Below are 17,050 nucleotides of genomic sequence, written 5' to 3' on the forward strand. Positions count from 1 at the left end.
ATCCACCATTGACTTGCCGTATGCTTTTCAGCAAGTTCTCTGATTCTCGGATCTCTCATCTGAAAAATGAGAATAACTACATTTTCCATGTGGTAGGTTACAGATAAAAACTTTGTAAAGCGCCTGGCCTGGCACAGGGTAGGATCTCAATAAATAGTAGTTGTTATTATTAATACGCTGACCTTCCGTTTTTGAAAAGAGTTGATACGGTGCCAGAAAGTCAACGTTCCATTTTTTGGTACTCTCTTCTAGTTCCTAGATCTGTTCTAGCTACGTACATCAATCCTGCCTCTTGGTAAATGTTATTTTAGACTAAGTATATTTTAAGTTTGTTCCCTTAATGAATTGCATGATTTTAAACTGACAGCTCTTTGATCTAATTTGCTGGCAGATTATGCAAGAAATAAATATTTTATTGCAATGCAAAAGTCAGTCAGTTTTTGCACCCCTTTCCTCCTCCTCTGCTTGGGGGGAGTGAGGAGGGGTTCGTAGGCATGCCAGTGGGTGACGCTTTGTGTCTGACTCAGATCCAGATGGCGTGGATCTGAAAGACCTCCGCGTATGGCTTGACCTTGGCCCCCATGCTCCCCTCCACCTGTTTTTGCATTCAGCAACTTCTCTTCCCTGTACCAAATCTGGACTTTCTCTATCCTTTTCTCCTCCGGGGTGTCCACCACCCTCTGGGGGTTCCAAATGGCTCAAGCAGGCAAGCTGGGATCCATGAGGGCAGAGGGGCTTATTAGGGCTTCCTCCAGCCTGGGGCAGGCAGGTGGGGGGGAGGGTCTGATGCTCCCATCAGGGCCCCAAGGGGCCTTGGCTGGCTTGGCGGCATTCCTTTTGTCTTTTCTCCAAAAGATGCTCCTGGGAGCCAACCAGAAAGCTTTCTGTGTTCATTTTGTATGGGGGGGGGGGGTGGCGGGGGGGGGGGCGGCGGGGAGCAAACACACAGCTTTGGCGAGGGAACATCAGACCTATAATAATAATTCAGTTCTCTGACATTAAAGTGCAAAAACATTTTCCATGACAGCTTAACATTAATCACCACCACTTGCTGCTAAAGATGCCTCTCCCTTATGCAGTGCCAGCTTTGGGACAACTGTTAAGGCAGCCACATGGCTTCCAGGGAAAGAGCGTGAAGCCTGCACAGACAATCGGCAAGCTGATTTTCTCCACTCTCCCTTTTGTCCTGGGGAGGATGTGTTTTCCGCTAAGAGAGTAAGAAGGGGCTGGTAATTGATCACAGAGAACAAGCCACAATTGACTCTTAGGGGTGGGATTATAAATGCATCTGGTGCTCTTAGTGACATTGATAAACCACCAGAGACGCCAGCTTTGCAACCGAATGTTCCAGAAATTGCGCCTACGGTCTTTGAACTCACGTCAAGGGAAAAGAAAGGAGTTTATGCGTATCACTTTCTGTATCCCGCTGATGAAAATTAATAATCAAATTCTACCCAGACAAGGTCAAAGTAGAATTGTTCAACAGACACTTATTTGTTTATTATCAAAACATTTAATTCGTTCCTGCTGCTGATGAAAAGTTGACATTGTTTCGGAGGGTAAACAGTGAGCCTGAAAAGTCTTCCTCTTTCTCCTAATTCCTTAGTCCTGTTCTGTAAAGACTACCACTATAATTTTTTTAAAAAATGTTTATGCATTATTTTTGAGAGACAGAGAGAGACAGAGTGCGAGCAGAGGAAGGGCAGAGAGAGAGGAAGACACAGAATTTGAAGCAGGCTCCAGGCTCCGAGCTGTCAGCACAGAGCCCGGTGCGGGGCTCGAACTCACGAACTGTGAGATCGTGATCTGAGCCCAGTCGGACACCCAGCCGACTGAGCCACCCAGGCAGCCCTAGAGACTACCACTATATACGGTTTCCTGTATGACCTTGAAGAAGCTGTTCTTCTGCATACAGGCCTACATGTGTATATGCGCGTGTTGTGGGCGTGAGCGTATATGTTTGCACTATGCAGAAGCTTTTTTCATTTAACAACATACATTGGACACCTTTTCACACCAGTGCCTAGAGATCTACTTCATAGTTTTTAATGTTACATAGCGTTCCTTGATGTGCATGTGCGTTATTTATTTAACCGGACCTCTAACATTGGACGTTTGAGGGATTTTTTTTGTTTGTTCGCTTGGTTTGTTACTATGAACAAGACCACAGCCCTCATGTTTGGAGATTCATCCGCTTGTACGCTTGTGTGAGTTTACGTGTGAAATAAACTCTAGGAGTGGAATATTTAGGTCAAGAGGCATGCGAGGCTGTATCTGGGAAAGATTGTGAAGTTGCTCTCCAAGTAGACGATAAATGTAAACCGAAAGCCTTCTCCACGCTCGGCATTGTGCTGGTTGCTGGGATAAAAGGTCACAGTCCCTTTCCTTGACGAGCTCACAGGGGACACACAGCCAATAAATTATTGTAATGTAATGTGGTAAGCACCACAATAAGGGTTTTATGACCCTCATCACTTTCCTGTGTTAGCCACGAGTTTTATTCCCTCCCTGTGAATTAAAAAAAAAAAAAAAAAAAAAAAAAGAGGAAAAGATTTTTGAAGTGTTTTCATTCCAAAACACATTTTTGGAATGTGATATGTTTCCCGGCTTAAAAAAGAAAGAAACAGGGGCTCCTAGGTGGCTCCTTCAGTTGAGGGTCCAACTTCGGCTCCGGTCACGACCTCACGGTTCGTGAGTTCAAGCCCCACAGTGGGTTGTCTGCTGTCAGCACAGGGCCAGCTTTGGATCCTCTGTCCCCCTCTCTCTCTGTCCCTCCCCTGCTCACACACACACTTTCTCTCTCTCTCAAAAATAAATAAACATTAACAAAAGAAAGAAAGAAAGAAAGAAAGAAAGAAAGAAAGAAAAGAAAAGAAAGGAAGGAAGAAGAAAGAAAAAGAAAGAAAAAGAAGGAAAGAAAGAAAGAAAGAAAAGAAAGGAAGGAAGGAAGAAGAAAGAAAGAAAGAAAGAAAAGAAAGGAAGGAAGGAAGAAGAAAGAAAAAGAAAGAAAGAAAGAAAGAAAAGGAAGGAAGAAGAAAGAAAGAAAGAAAGGAAAGAAAGGAAGGAAGGAAGAAGAAAGAAAAAGAAAGAGAAAGAAAGAAAGAAAGAAAAGGAAGGAAGAAGAAAGAAAAAGAAAGAAAAAGAAAGAAAAAGAAGGAAAGAGAACGAAAGAAAAGGAAAACGAAAACAAAAAGTCGAGGCGGGATTGGCAGGGACTTCAGGATGAGGTCCAATCAATATTTGAGAGTCTTCTACGCCCAAACACTCCTGCACCTGTGACATTTAAGCTTTGTAAAGTTATGATTATCCCATTTTTACTGGTGAGGGAACTGGCCAGAAGGAGGCAAGGGATTTGCTCCCAGTTCTGCTGTTAATGAATGATGTAACTGGGTTTGGAATCTGGGTCTCTTTGATGGCAAACCCAGTGTCCTTCCTATGGAGCAGCGTGGCCATGCCATAGTGAGTCACGCTGTCCCTGAGGAATTTATACCACAGCCTCCACAACAACCTTCAGTTTACCGAGCAGAGGCACGCTGCCAAGAATGGAGAAAAACAAGTAGGAAGAAGGCTCGCTGCTTGCTTTTGGAAAACTCGCGGCTCAACGGGGAAGACAGGTCTCCATCTCCATAGACGCAAACCATACAACAGCCCTCCTGACTGTCATCATTCCAGACCAATGCCATGGCCCTGAGGAGAGGAGGATTCTCTCGAGTTAAGAAGATGGCAGGCTTAAAGGGAAAGACGGTGATTTTGCAGGAGAGGAGAGCATCGTGCAGACAGAACAACATGCGCAAGGCTTGGGGAGGGCCCGTGTGATTAGGTGGCTGGAGCTTGAAGTGCACGGGACTTAGGTAGGAGATAGGCAGGGAGGTTAGATCGAGGGCATATTACGGAGATCTTCAAGGTCACACCCAGGAGCCTGAACTTTCTTTGTTGAGCGTGAAGGTGTTTTTGAAAGGAAACTGACACGGACTACTCTGTGTTGCAGAAGAATGAAAGTCAGCAGTGTGCAGGAAAAATCGGACTGGGGAACGCTTGGAGACAGGAACATCAGGGAGGGGACCACAGTGGCCGTCTGCAGAAAAGCCTCCTTGGCTGGGGGAGATGGCCACAGAGAATGGATGGACAGGGGTGGGTTTGAGCTATGGTGGAGCCGGACCCCACAATGATCTGTTTTAACATGTTTGTTGAAGGAAGGAGGGAGAGAACGAGAGATTTCTAGCCTGGACTGAGTGGTTAGGCTATTAATGGAGATAGAGCTTTTGATGGGTGAAGATTAGGAAATCAGTGTTGGTATGTGAAGCTTGATACCAGGCAGGACACGCATGTGAGATGTCTAAAAGTCCGTTGGAAAATACCAGTTTGGAATTTGGAAGAAATACCGGAGCCAGCGATGCAGGTTTAAGTCATCTCTAGGGTTTGTAATTGAAGCAAAGCGAAATGGTTTGGAAGAAGAGGACCAAGAAGCAAATCAATGGAGAAGGTCTAAATGCAAGCAACAGTGAGGGAAAGAAACTAGGGAAGACGACTGGGAAATAAGAGGGGTAGGTGAGGACACAGGTGGTGTGGAAACCACAGGAAAGAGTTTCAAGAAGTCAAAAGTTTGTGTATTATAAAGAATTTGAGAAGACATGAGGTTTTTGTTTTGTTTGTTTGGCTGGTTTTGTTTTTAGAGCGGGGGGCAGGGGAGAGGGAGAAAGAGAGAGAGAGAGAGAGAGAGAGAGAGAGACTCTTTAGCAGGGTCCACACTCAGAGCAGAGCCTGACACAGGGCTCTATCCCGTGACCCTGGGATCATGACCTGAGCCAAAATTAAGAGTTGGACACTCAACCGACTGAGCCACCACCACCCCCGCCCCACCCCAGATATGAGTTGAATGTCATTAATATGTTCAGTGTCATAATTAGAGACCTTTTGAGATAATGGGTCTACTGGAAAGGAAAGTAAAGTACGTTGGAAGCAAAGTTGCAAGTGGGTAGAAGGAGGGAGAGGTGACTTAAGTTAATTCTTTCCTAAGGACAGTGGGAAGTGGAGTAGGGCTGAGATTACCAAAACCAATTCTGCATCATCGTTATGACTGGCTCATAAGTTAAGCCAGGAACAGAATATATGATTGAGGATATCTGAGGATTTAGCTCCAAGGACCTGAGTCCAAGGTACAGAGCCCAGAGTACAAAGAGTATGGGCATGCTTCTCTCTCTTTTTTTAAAATTTTTATTTATTTATTTTTGAGACAGAGAGAGAGACAGAGAGAGAGAGAGACAGAGACAGAGAGACAGAGAGACAGAGAGACAGAGAGAGGAGAATCCCAAGCAGACTCTGTGCTGTCAGCGCAGAGCCCAGTGCAGGGCTTGAACCCATGAACCATGAAATCATGGCTTGAACCAAAACCAAGAGTCAGATGCTTACCCGACTGAGCCACCCAGGTGCTCCTGGGCATGCTTCTCTTGGACTCAAACAGCATTTTAAAGCATTTCTGACAAGAGACAACCAAGTCATAATCAAGTATTCCAAGTGTAACCTGAGGGGAGAGTCTAGTTCTCTGGTTCTCTAGTCTCTGGTTCCCAGAGTCCAGCAGGGAGGTCGTGATCATCCTGGACCAACAGGGCGGACCCACCATCATGCTGGGGTTATTGGTGAGCACTCAAGACTGTCAAGAATAAGATAGAGAGCTGGCACAAAGCAGAAGTCTCCTTTGCAGAAACTGGCCAGGGATATGGGAGAAACAAGGATGGTGGAGATCTTGAATGTGGGTCCAATTGGCAGCAAGAGAGCCTTAAGAACACAACAGAACCCCTAGATCCGGGGAAAGGGTACGGGCTGACAGAGGAAGATTTACAGTCAAGCCAATGAATCTTAAGCCTCGGGCCCTCTCACTTGCTCAGTCCCCTTCCAAGATCCTATTGGGGGACCTGGCAATGTGTTCCCGTGGACGTACATGTTAGGAAACTTGCAAAATTAAGACAATTTAGCCATAGTTGACTAGGGCTGCTATCCATGGCCTTGGTCTTGCTCTCCACCACATTCACTTCATGTTGATGGTGTTGGGATGGCCATGGGCATTTTGGGGATCCAATTAAGGGAAAATTGATTGGATGAGTTTAATCTGAGTTTAATGGATAGATTTATATTGGTCACAGTCACTTCCATGTCTACTCAGTTACTGCTGGCCATCAGGACATAAAAGCGTGGGGTTAGAAGACTTTTCATGGTACAGACGTGTCCCACCGCACCGAGCTCCAGAAGCAGGAGGAGAGTGGCGAGAAACAAGCCTTGAAATGCTGGGTCAAAATTCAGTCTATGGATAATTCTTCCAACTTCTACAGCTCATATGAAAGGAATTTGATAAAGGACTTTTTAAATTTGATGACAACTCTAGAAATTGGAATTATCAATAATAAAAAACCAAATTTCCAAGAACCAAGCTAGAAAAAAATGGGTTTATCTTTCTATTATCTCTATAAATTATATTACAAAATAATCCCCAGGTTAATAAATGATCAAAGATAATGCAGTAAGAAAATATAAGAAAACCGTATTACAGAGGGATATTAGGCAGCAAATTGACAAAAACATCCTCTTGCTTTCTCTGGGCTATTTTTTTGGCCAGCTTTTCTAGATGTACCAGCTTTTAAAAATGGCGATTTGTTATGATTCATTTTCTCATTTTGATTAAATATTCATTTTCATATCCAATTTTATCTTTTTTTTCTCTGAAAGTAGGCCCCCTAAATTGTACGGGCTTATGACTTCATAAAACGTGGACCTGCCCTACTTAGATCTTGCTTATTTATGGTTCCAGAAGTATTACTGCGTGTGAAGGGATCTTTGTGCGTCTAAATAAGGAAGAAAATCTGGATATTCAAATATGTGGTGTCTATTCTACTGTAGCCTCTTTACTCGATACTGCAGAGGGAGGCGGATCTATGAGTCATCCTGCATAGTAATGAAGCCGATGGAGGATGAATTCCGAACGCTTTAATGGGCAAATTGTTTTGGAGGAAAGGTGTACTGTGCACGAGTGCACGAGAAATATTTGCTGACTTGAGGGAAGATGGTGTGCAAATATAGTCTCTCCTGAAAAAGACAGAAACTTTTTATTTAAAAGAATCGAGTAGCTGGTAAATGTAATTATCACAGTTCCTAGCGACCTTCTCCTTCCTTTCTCATTATCCAGCCCGTTCTCTGATTAACTGGTATCCTGTAGGGTAAAAGGAGGGCCCAGCCACTGGGGCAGAAGAGATTACGACGCCCCTTCATTGATCACATTTTTAAAAAAAAATTTTTTTTTAAAGTGTATTTATTTTTGAGACAGAGAGAGGCAGAGCATGAACAGGGGAGGGGCAGAGAGAGAGGGAGACACAGAATCGGAAACAGGTTCCAGGCTCTGAGCTATCAGCACAGAGCCCGACACGGGGCTCGAACTCACGGACCGTGAGATCATGACCTGAGCCGAAGTTGGACGCTCAACCGACCGAGCCACCCAGGCGCCCCCATTGATCACACTTTTATCGAGTATCTGCTGAAGCCAGCGTGGCCTGGTCAGCAGCTTGGGTGTGCACATGTGATCACATCTCTTCTGCTTTCCAGTTAATCATGCAAGATCCCATGGGCCCTGCTTATCAGGAAGAACATCTTCTCCCTCTTGAGGCATCTCTGGTTTGTCCCAACTTTGGACTCCAACTTAAGAACTCGTTAAACGAACACTTACGTACTTAGGCATTATTCCTAATAAAGCAGGGCCTTGATGCCAAGGAGGTCAACTTCATCGAATTAGCTGCCCCTTCCAGGAAGTTCACCCCCGGGAATTCAGGTCCAGGCCACCAGTTCAGATTCTCCTCCCTGTGACACATCTGAGGGTTTCCTTGCCATCATCACCCTCGTTAGACACACATAAGAATGCTCGATTCTGAATCCCCAGGCACCCTGTTACATCTACTAGAGCTCAGGCTCTAGAGTTCGAGATAAAAGACATAATCGCCTTCAAGGAGCACACAGACTACAAATAGTTTCAATGAAGCGTAATACATGAATATGCAGAAGAAGCTCACAAAGTGTACGTGGGGTCCTTAAATCAACCAGGACAAGCAACAGTTTGAGCGACAGGCAGACAGACAGCCACCATCTGTGCTGAGTTCAGAACTGTCCCTCCTCTCCAAGGCTAGCCCATGATCTTCGAACAAATACGTGAACGTCTACCCAATTCCTGGATGCTTTTTAGCAGTAGAGGGGTCTCCCAGGGCTGGGACTAAGACGAGGCAGAATTTAAGGGGTTACTAAAAGCTTAGTAATTGGGATTGATATATATTTTTAATAATGGTAAGTTATGGCCCATAGGCCAGCTGCCTGGTTTTATAAATAAAGTTTTGTCGGGACCAACATCAGGATTAAGGTAAGGTGAGTGAGGCAGAGTCATGAAAGTCACAGGTCTGGATCTTGTCTTCATTTAAAATTACGATATTTTGGGGCACCTGGGTGGCTCAGTCAATTAAGCGTCCGACTTCGGCTCAGTCATGATCTCATGGCTCGTGAGTTCTGGGCTGACAGCTCAGAACCTGGAGCCTGCTTCAGATTCCGTGTCTCCCACTCTCTCTGCCCCTCCTCTGCTCATGCTCTGTCTCTCTCTCAAAAGTAAAATAAAAAATTAAAAAAAAATTATGATATTTTGTTCATCACAGATTTTTGCATGAAGTTTGACTTTTTGCCATATTAAAACATCATTTATCTTGATTTTTGAGGTGTTGGTTGCTCCTGTAAATTATGCACCCAAGGTGAGTGCCTCACTTGCCTTTCCCTAGTCTTGGCCCTGGGTCCACTCCCACCAACCTTTCAGATGGATGTCACCATGTCTGTGTCATCGGTTAAACAAACATAGCCGAGATGGCTGCTGTAGCTCTAGAATTACGAGATACGGGTGGTTCGACAGCTTGCTAGGAGAGAAAATATTAGGTAACTGCTTTAGATATGATCGTTTGAGAAGACCTTTCTGAAGAAATGGCATTTGAAATAATCTGAAATCTCAAGAAAAGTTATAAGAATGGCACGAAACTCTCAATACTCTTCACCCAGATTTGACAACATCTTTTGTGTATATTTTTTAAACGTTTCTTTTATTAGCTGGTTTGTCATCTTTGAGGAATGTTCTTTTTTTAAGTTTATTTTTTTTAGTAATCTCTACACCCGACATGGGGCTTGAACTTATGACCCCGAGATCAAGAATCACATGCTTTTCTGACTGAGCTACTCAGGCGCCCCAAGGAATGTGTTTTGGCTTCCTGTTGTTACAGACATAGAAACCACTTTTTTTTTTTTCATAATTTTCCCAATTATCTCTTAGTTGAGCATCTCTTGGTAGTTTCCCCAAAAACAGATTCATAGAATTGATATTTCTTGAATTTTCTTATGTTCAGGACATCTGCAATCTTTAGAGTTGAAAGATAATTTGGCTGGATATAAAATCCTTGGGTAACAGCTTTTTTTTTCCTTGAAGGTCTTTTAAATATTGCACCCCAATCTTCCGACCTTGACTGTAGCTGTAGAGAACTCTGAGGCCAGCCTGATTTCTCTCCCCTGTAAGTGACTTGACCATTTTATTTGACAGACTTGTCAACTTTTAATATTTTGCCACATGTGCTTTCTCTCTCTCTCTCTCTCTCGTCTTCCCTTCCTCCCTCCACACACACACCCGCACACACACACTCACACACATAAAAAGTTACCAGATATTTATTACTAGCACATCTTAGAATCTTCACAGAATTAAGCAAGTCAAGACAAGAGATGGAAGATTAAAGAAAGAGATGTGATAAACAATGGTTTGGAGTCTCTGAAAAAATGAGAAAAGTGGGGATTGACGACCAACTGGAGGTGTTGGTTTTTGGGAGGAGAAGGGAAAATGAGGAAAGTTTTGTCTGGTGACTTATATGTTGCATATTAGGAGTAGGGCAAGGCTGGCACTAAGGGCTGATGGTGTGTGTCCCCTCAGCCCAAATTCATAAGCTGGAGCTTAACCCCCAAGGTGACAGTCTTCGGAGGTGGAGCCTTTGGGAGATAATTAGGTCTTGAAGGCGGAGCCCTCATAAAGGGATTAGTGCCCACAGAGAAAGAGATGGGAGAGCGTGCTTCCTTTGACTTTCTCCACTGTGTGAGGACACAGGTAGAAGGTGTTGGTCTACAAACCAGAAAAAGGACTCCCACCAGACTCCCATCTACCAGCGTCTTGGCCATAGACCTCCAGCCTCCAGAACTGTAGAAATAAATGTTTGTTGTTTGAGTCAGCCAGATGATGGTATTTTTTCTGTTGCAGCCTGAGCTCAGATGGTCAAGGACCGAGGATGAAGGAAGCTGTGGAGAAGATATGAACTAGTTTCTGTGGGGAGGGGGGATAAAACTCACATTAGAAAAGCGTCATAACCTGGTCGAGCGGATCCTGAACGTCCTTTTGATGTCAGTGACCGAGAATTTAAAGGTGTGGGTTGAAACAAAGCTAATTGCCGGGCCCGTCCGGGGCTGGAGTGTCACAGAAGGAGGACGGTGCAGGGGAGGTGAGAGGATTTGAGACGGTGAATGTCATGCCCAACAGGACAATGGCATCCCAATGGGACATTTCCTCCACTCCCTGTATTTCTTTTGCTGGCCCCCCGGTGTTCTGAACCAGTGATGGGAGGCCAGAGGAACCCCCGTCTGGTGCGGGAATCCCTTTTGCAAATTCATGGCCTGGAGGAGGAGTCCTTGGAGAGAAAAAGGCTTCCCTGACAACAGAAATATTTAATAGGGATTTATCTCCCTCTTGAGCTTTTTGAGTATGTTTATATTCGTATTTGGAATAAAAATAAGATGATTCCATTTCTCATAAGCATATAATTGTTTATGCCTTTCTTTAAAAAGCTTGGAATAGTTCCCAAAGATGATATTGTTCATCTTTATCTACCAATGAGTGAAGTAATTTTAAAGTGGGGAAATTGAGCATTGAGATAACGTGCCTGATGTTATCAAGCAAAGCAGTTAACAGCGATGGAAAAAGAACACAGACGTTCGGCTTTCTAGTTTCTATTTACCAGCTTGTGTTTCCATGGAGAAAAATTCAGAGAACTCCAATAAAACAGATGCTGAGCCCACATTCTATTCCTAAAGATACATGTGGACCATGTTCATCAAGGCTTGCAAAGCTTTCAGAGAGCTGGGAATGATTTTGGTGGGGGCGTGAAAGACAAGATAATTTTAGTTCAATTTTGGAAAGCATCCCATCCCACCTTTGAGAAACCGAATTGGGTGTCAGTTTCGTGTTCACTCACTGGAGGTTTTCTGTAACATCATGTCAGCCCGATGGGCATGCCTTGCCCGTGCAATCACCCCTCTCACTCTCTTTCTTCTCTCTTTCTTCTCCATTACGCAAATTTGGCCTGGTTCCTCTCTTAAGAGCCCTTCTTCCAAAGAACTGTTCCTTGAAACTTTGCCATAATGATCCTTCCCTGTGAGGGCTACACTGAATTTGCACCCCCCCCCGCCCCCCCCCCCCAAGCTTATGCTTATTATTAAGGAGCAAACAACTGCTCATCTCCTAGGAGGTAGGGTCCACTCAGTGGGATGCAAAGAAATGCTTAACAGCTCTTACTTCTTTACAAAAAAGGGTTTGCCGGTTTCCATGGTGTAAATACTCTCATCACGACTGATCTCAAGTTCCCCACATGACAATGCTGAACAAGTTGTTCAACGCTGAACGAGTTGGGAAGGAGTGTGGATGATTGGTTCTAGTGAGCGAGCACGAGTGGACTTCAGCATATCGATGGCGTATCAGAGATACATTATGTACTTCTTCAGATTTTCTTGGACTCCTTCATCTTTTGGACCCACAACTGCTCTCTCCGCCTCAGAGGCTACCACTGACTGGCAAGCTGCCTACCCCGAGTACCCGATTTAAAACAGGTATTTGCAGTTCACTCTACATTTTCTCTCCCCATGCTCCACCTGCTCCATGGCACGCTCTTATATATTATATAGAAGTTGAAGAGCGAGTCCTTGACAGCTAAAGTAGAAGCAGACAGTTTTTATCAGCCCCTGAAACTGCTCTCACCGAACAAGCACACAATTCTTCAGCAGGGGAAATCCAGTGCCTTCTCAGAGAGAAGAGAGCTTGGCAAACAGTTCTCATTCACAGTGTGATTAGAGCATTATCTGAACCCTCCCCCTCCCCCAGGAATGGGAGAAAGAATTCATTAAGGTCTCATCAATTTAAATTTGTTTTCAGGAAGCAACGATCGATCTGTCATCCTTAAAACTCGCTTGGGCTTGCGCACTGAATGGTTCAATCCTGCACCACTCACCTGCTGCTGAACCGACTAGATCCAGTAATCGGGAAGGCAGGAATTGGGTTCACACAGCCCCAGCCGAATATCCGAGGGCACGCCTGGCTTGACACAGGGGGGCCGTGCTTCCTGTAGAGGGAAGGCATGGAAGATGATGGATACCCGCACAATGGACGAATGATTTTTGTTTTCAGGTTTTGATGTTTATTCTGATGCAACACTTATTGGAGACCCCCTATTTGCTTAGTGGCTCAACATGCCTGTGGGATAAAAGATTATGATCCCAGTTTTACAGATGAGGACACTAAGACTCACACTGATGCTCTAAAGTGCTTATATCTACATGATAACCACATTGAAAGTGAGAGGCTTAAAACAACAACCACTTATTTAGGTCCCCAGTTGCTTATCCGCAATTTCAGCTTGGCCCAGATGAACAGCTCTTCTGGTCTCACCTGGACTGTCTTATGCACCTTTGGTCAGCTGCAGGGTGTTCTGGCCATTGGCCGGGTTAAAGCGGGCAACTGGACTATGTGTTTCTCACCATCTAGCCGGTTAGCACAGGCTTATGCACATGGCAGCAAGAGGGTTCCAAGAGAGTGGGTCTCCTGAAGTCTGGGCTCAGGACTGGCACGAAGTCACTCCCATTTCATTTCCTTTGGTGAAGCAAGTCACCGGCCAAGTTCAGATTTCAGAGGCAGGGAAAGAGATTCCATGTCTTGCCGGGAGTTGCTGCAAAGATGTATATTACAAGGCAGTTCACTCCAGACAGGAGTGAGAATTGGCAAATCTGCCCTCATGCTTGGCCAGCTGAAGGCTTTTGTGCTTACGCTGTCTTAGATGAACTCCCCTTTTCTGAATCTCTAATGTATTTATGGTTTTGGGCACCCCATTTGGCTAGCTGCATTGTGAGTTATACAGCAATGCGTGCGTGGATTGCTGGCCACCATCTTGGTTTTGGGCCACATTGAAAGACCCTTCCCCTTCTTCCTTTTCCCTCTCTACTCCCATCCTCCCTGTAGAGGCTACCCAGCTTGCTTCTTAGCCCCTACATCACAATTTCAAAGACTAATGGAGTTATGGGGAGTAGCCGTTGTTCCAGAAAACTAGGGATCTGTTCTTCGGCTTTCAACTTCTAGGCGTGAGTTCCATGTAGCCCTTGGTCAACCAACAGTTTAAGTAGGCTACTTCTATCGAATATTCAGGTTTGTGTCGGGATTGGTTTAGGACATGCGATGGAAAGAGGGAAAAACAATTCTGAATTGCTAGTAAGGAGAAACTCAAGATCAAATGAACGAAACACTTTTTCTGTTGTAGAAAGGTCAGGATAGAAGTATGAACTGGATTTGAATTCACAGTTTGCTTACTGTATTTTCCTGGGAAAGTTACTTAACTTCTCCGAAATGTGGTTTCCCACCTGTAAGGCGAGGAAAATAATATGTACCTCCACAGTTGTTGTCAAAAGTAAATGAAATAAAAATATGTGATGCTCCTGGCCATATTAAATGTTTAAAAGGACGCTGTTTTGGGGCGCCGGGGTGGCTCTGTCAGTTAAGCATCCAAATTCAGCTCAGGTCACGATCTCACAGTCTGTGAGTTCGAGCCCCGCGTCGGGCTCTGTGCTGACAGCTCAGAGCCTGGAGCCTGCTTCCGATTCTGTGTCTCCCTCTCTCTCTGCCCCTCCCCTCCTCATGCTCTGTCTCTCTCTGTCTCAAAAATAAATAAAAACATTAAAAAACATTAAAAAAAAAAAAGGACATTGTTTCTTTCGCTTCAAGCTGTTCAATTTGCCTTAATAGAAATCTCCAAATCTTTAACTTTTTCATCTTAAGTACTCCATTACTTGTTGGAGAAGAACTTAACTCAGAGAAGGGAGTCCTGTAGAGATCTCTGAATGGTAACGATGTAGTGTGTGCAGAGATCTCTGAATGGTAATGATATAGTGTGTTTAGAGATCATTGGGAAGCCATATGCCACTCTGGGAATTCTATGTGCAATTTTTCGAGCACCTAAAGGGTGGGGGAAACTGAGGCTTCCAGTGAAGAAGTGAGGAGGCAACATGCTTCAGCTCCAACTCTGTGTCTTCCATTCTTTCTCTCAAAGGTTGGTAACTCCCTGACCATAGATATTCTGAGAACCATCGTCAGCCAAGTTATGGGAGCTTCTAGCAGGAATGAGAAGAAGGAGAGGGGGAAAAAAAGAGAGAGTGAGCCTGAGGCAGGAAAGAGAGCAAACCAAAAACCCCAAAAAGGAAAGGGTTGGAACTGGTACCATATACAATGCTTTCATACGCGTTATTTGAGCTTCTCAGCAATCTGGAAGAAGGGTATTATTGTTCCCAGTTTTTGGATGCTTATGTGGCTTTACCAAGATCTCACAGCTAGTAAATGGCAGATGGGACTTAAACTCAGCTCTCCCAATTTCCCACATGGACCCTCCAGTGCATCGTGCTTATGTTGTTAGGGACAGGTTGGAAAGGGCCCCCCACAATGTGCTGAGAGTCATCAACAATGTCACAGGCCATTAAAGATGAAAGACGGCTGCTCATTTGTTGTCTGTATATGCATTCATCCATCACGTGATGACCTTTATGACATAAGTTGGGGAGAAAATAAACAGCTAGTTATAACAGTATGATGATCGTGATTTCGGAGAGTCCACATGGTTCCAGGAGAGTAAATTGGGGGCCATACCTAACCTGGTTTGGGGACAGGCAGATACGCTTCCTGGAGGAGACGTCATCCAAGTGGAGAGCTACAGGACCAGCACGAGATCGTCGGCAAGGTGAGGAGGTTTTGGAAAAATCTGCAAAGACACAGGCCAGAGAAAGCAGAGACGCCAAAAGCAGGGTGAGCTTGGGAGTTCAGTCTGGAAAGGAAAGCAAAATTCCTACAATAATTGGCTTTGTAATCCAATTAAGAGCATTGGACTTTAGCCTGGGGGTGCAATGCAGAGGCCTGAGGGAAATTACGAGATTCGATGCGCATCTTGAACTGATTGCTCTGGCTGCAGTGTGAAGAATGGATTGGCCAGGGGCAGGACTAGAGGCAGAGAGACCCGGTGGGAGGCTTTGAGGGAATCTGGGGAGGACATCTTGTGGCATGGCAGCAGGGATGGAAGAGGTGGACTGATGAGAAAGGAAGTCATATGGCAGAAGAGCTAGAACTGAGGGAGACAGAGAGGACCAAGGAGCTCTGCTGAGGCTGGGATGTAATCATACCAGATCATGCCCACTCAACACTTACCATGGGCCCTGTGCTGTGCCCGTATTGTCTTATTTAATCCTCGAACGTTCACATTTCAGAGACCTACCACCATATACCAGGCACCATTCAAAAAACTTTACATAAGTTGACTTATTCAGTCACCGTATGAGTTGAGCTCTAATCATGCTCCATTTTACAGTCGAGGAGACTGAGGTTCAGAGAGACTGGGTGATCTGTTCCAAGCCTCACAGCCACCGAGTGCCATAGTTAATACTAGGACCAATTTATGGCCTCCATATTGCTTCCATGGTGACTGTTCGGGGACTACGGGATAGCCAAGGTAATAGGTCTAGTGGGTCACTGGGGTTCCAAAATTGAAGCTCGGGCAAGAAATATGAGTTGCGAATACAGACTTGGCAATTACTCAGCCTATAGGTGGTGTTTAAAGCCACAGAAGTGAATCGCTGTGCAGGTTAAAAAGGGAAAAGGGCCATCAGCCAAACTCCGAGAAACCCCAATGTTGACAGGCCCGTGGAAATAGAGCCCGTCTGCTGTGGTTGGAAAATGTGAAGAGATGGAAACCGAGGGAGGGCAGCCTTTTCAGGGGGCTGTGGCCAAAAGTAAGGAAAGGAGAAGGTGACCGTAAAACACTGTCACTCTGAGCATTTTTAAGTATGAAGAGAAACGACGTGTTAACCTGAGGAGGGCTGGGCTAGAAGGGGAGGTTCTCCCCGTGCGAGGGGGAGATTTGAGCCTGTGTAAACGCTGGTGGGAAGGAGTCCATACAGGGAAGCTGAAGACACAAGGACAGAAGCAGAGGAGCAAGGAGGTTTCTGAGCTGTGGGTATTTGTGACCGAGAGTTCAGGTCCTTCTAGTTTTAAAGACACATCCCTTGGGTGTCTACTCCATAAAGGGTTGGGTCTCAGAGTCCCCTCTTCATCCCCCCACTGTGACTGAGGGCCTGTGTGAAGGTTTCAGGGGAGGAGGGGGGGAAGATGGGGAGTGCGGTGTAAGGTCTGGGGAGAAGGGATCAGATGACGAACCTGAGTCATGGTGATGAGGGAGGTTTGGGGGAACGGGTGAGGAAGCAAACAGCTGGTCTGGTGACTGGGAAACAGAAGTGCTGTATTGTGTTGAGGGCCTACTCAACCCAGGAGGCCATGGAGTAGCACCAGTTTGCACAGGTATGGTGATAACCTCCAGCACCCCCCAACTCTCCGGGGATGGCATCAGGTGGATGCTCGGTTTGGACCACACTTTTGTCTCCCTTCCTTTAGGTGGAAGCAATAGAAGGATGACGGGACAAAAGAAGGAGGATATTGGCAAGAAACTAGATGACCTGATGGACCAGATAGGACCTTGAGTATAAGTGGAAGGGAGTGAAAATGGAGTAGGGCAGAGAAATTGGAATCTACACAATTGTTTGGCACTCCCTTCAAAAGGGGGAGCCTAACTGCCCTCTCCTTGAGCATGGGGTGGACATAATGCTTCTAACTAGCATATAGGAAAAAAGCAGACGGTGCTAGGTTATTAAAGGC

Source organism: Panthera pardus, unplaced genomic scaffold (genome assembly GCF_024362965.1).
Source record: "Panthera pardus isolate Hobbes unplaced genomic scaffold, ASM2436296v1 HiC_scaffold_13, whole genome shotgun sequence".
Taxonomy (NCBI): domain Eukaryota; kingdom Metazoa; phylum Chordata; class Mammalia; order Carnivora; family Felidae; genus Panthera; species Panthera pardus.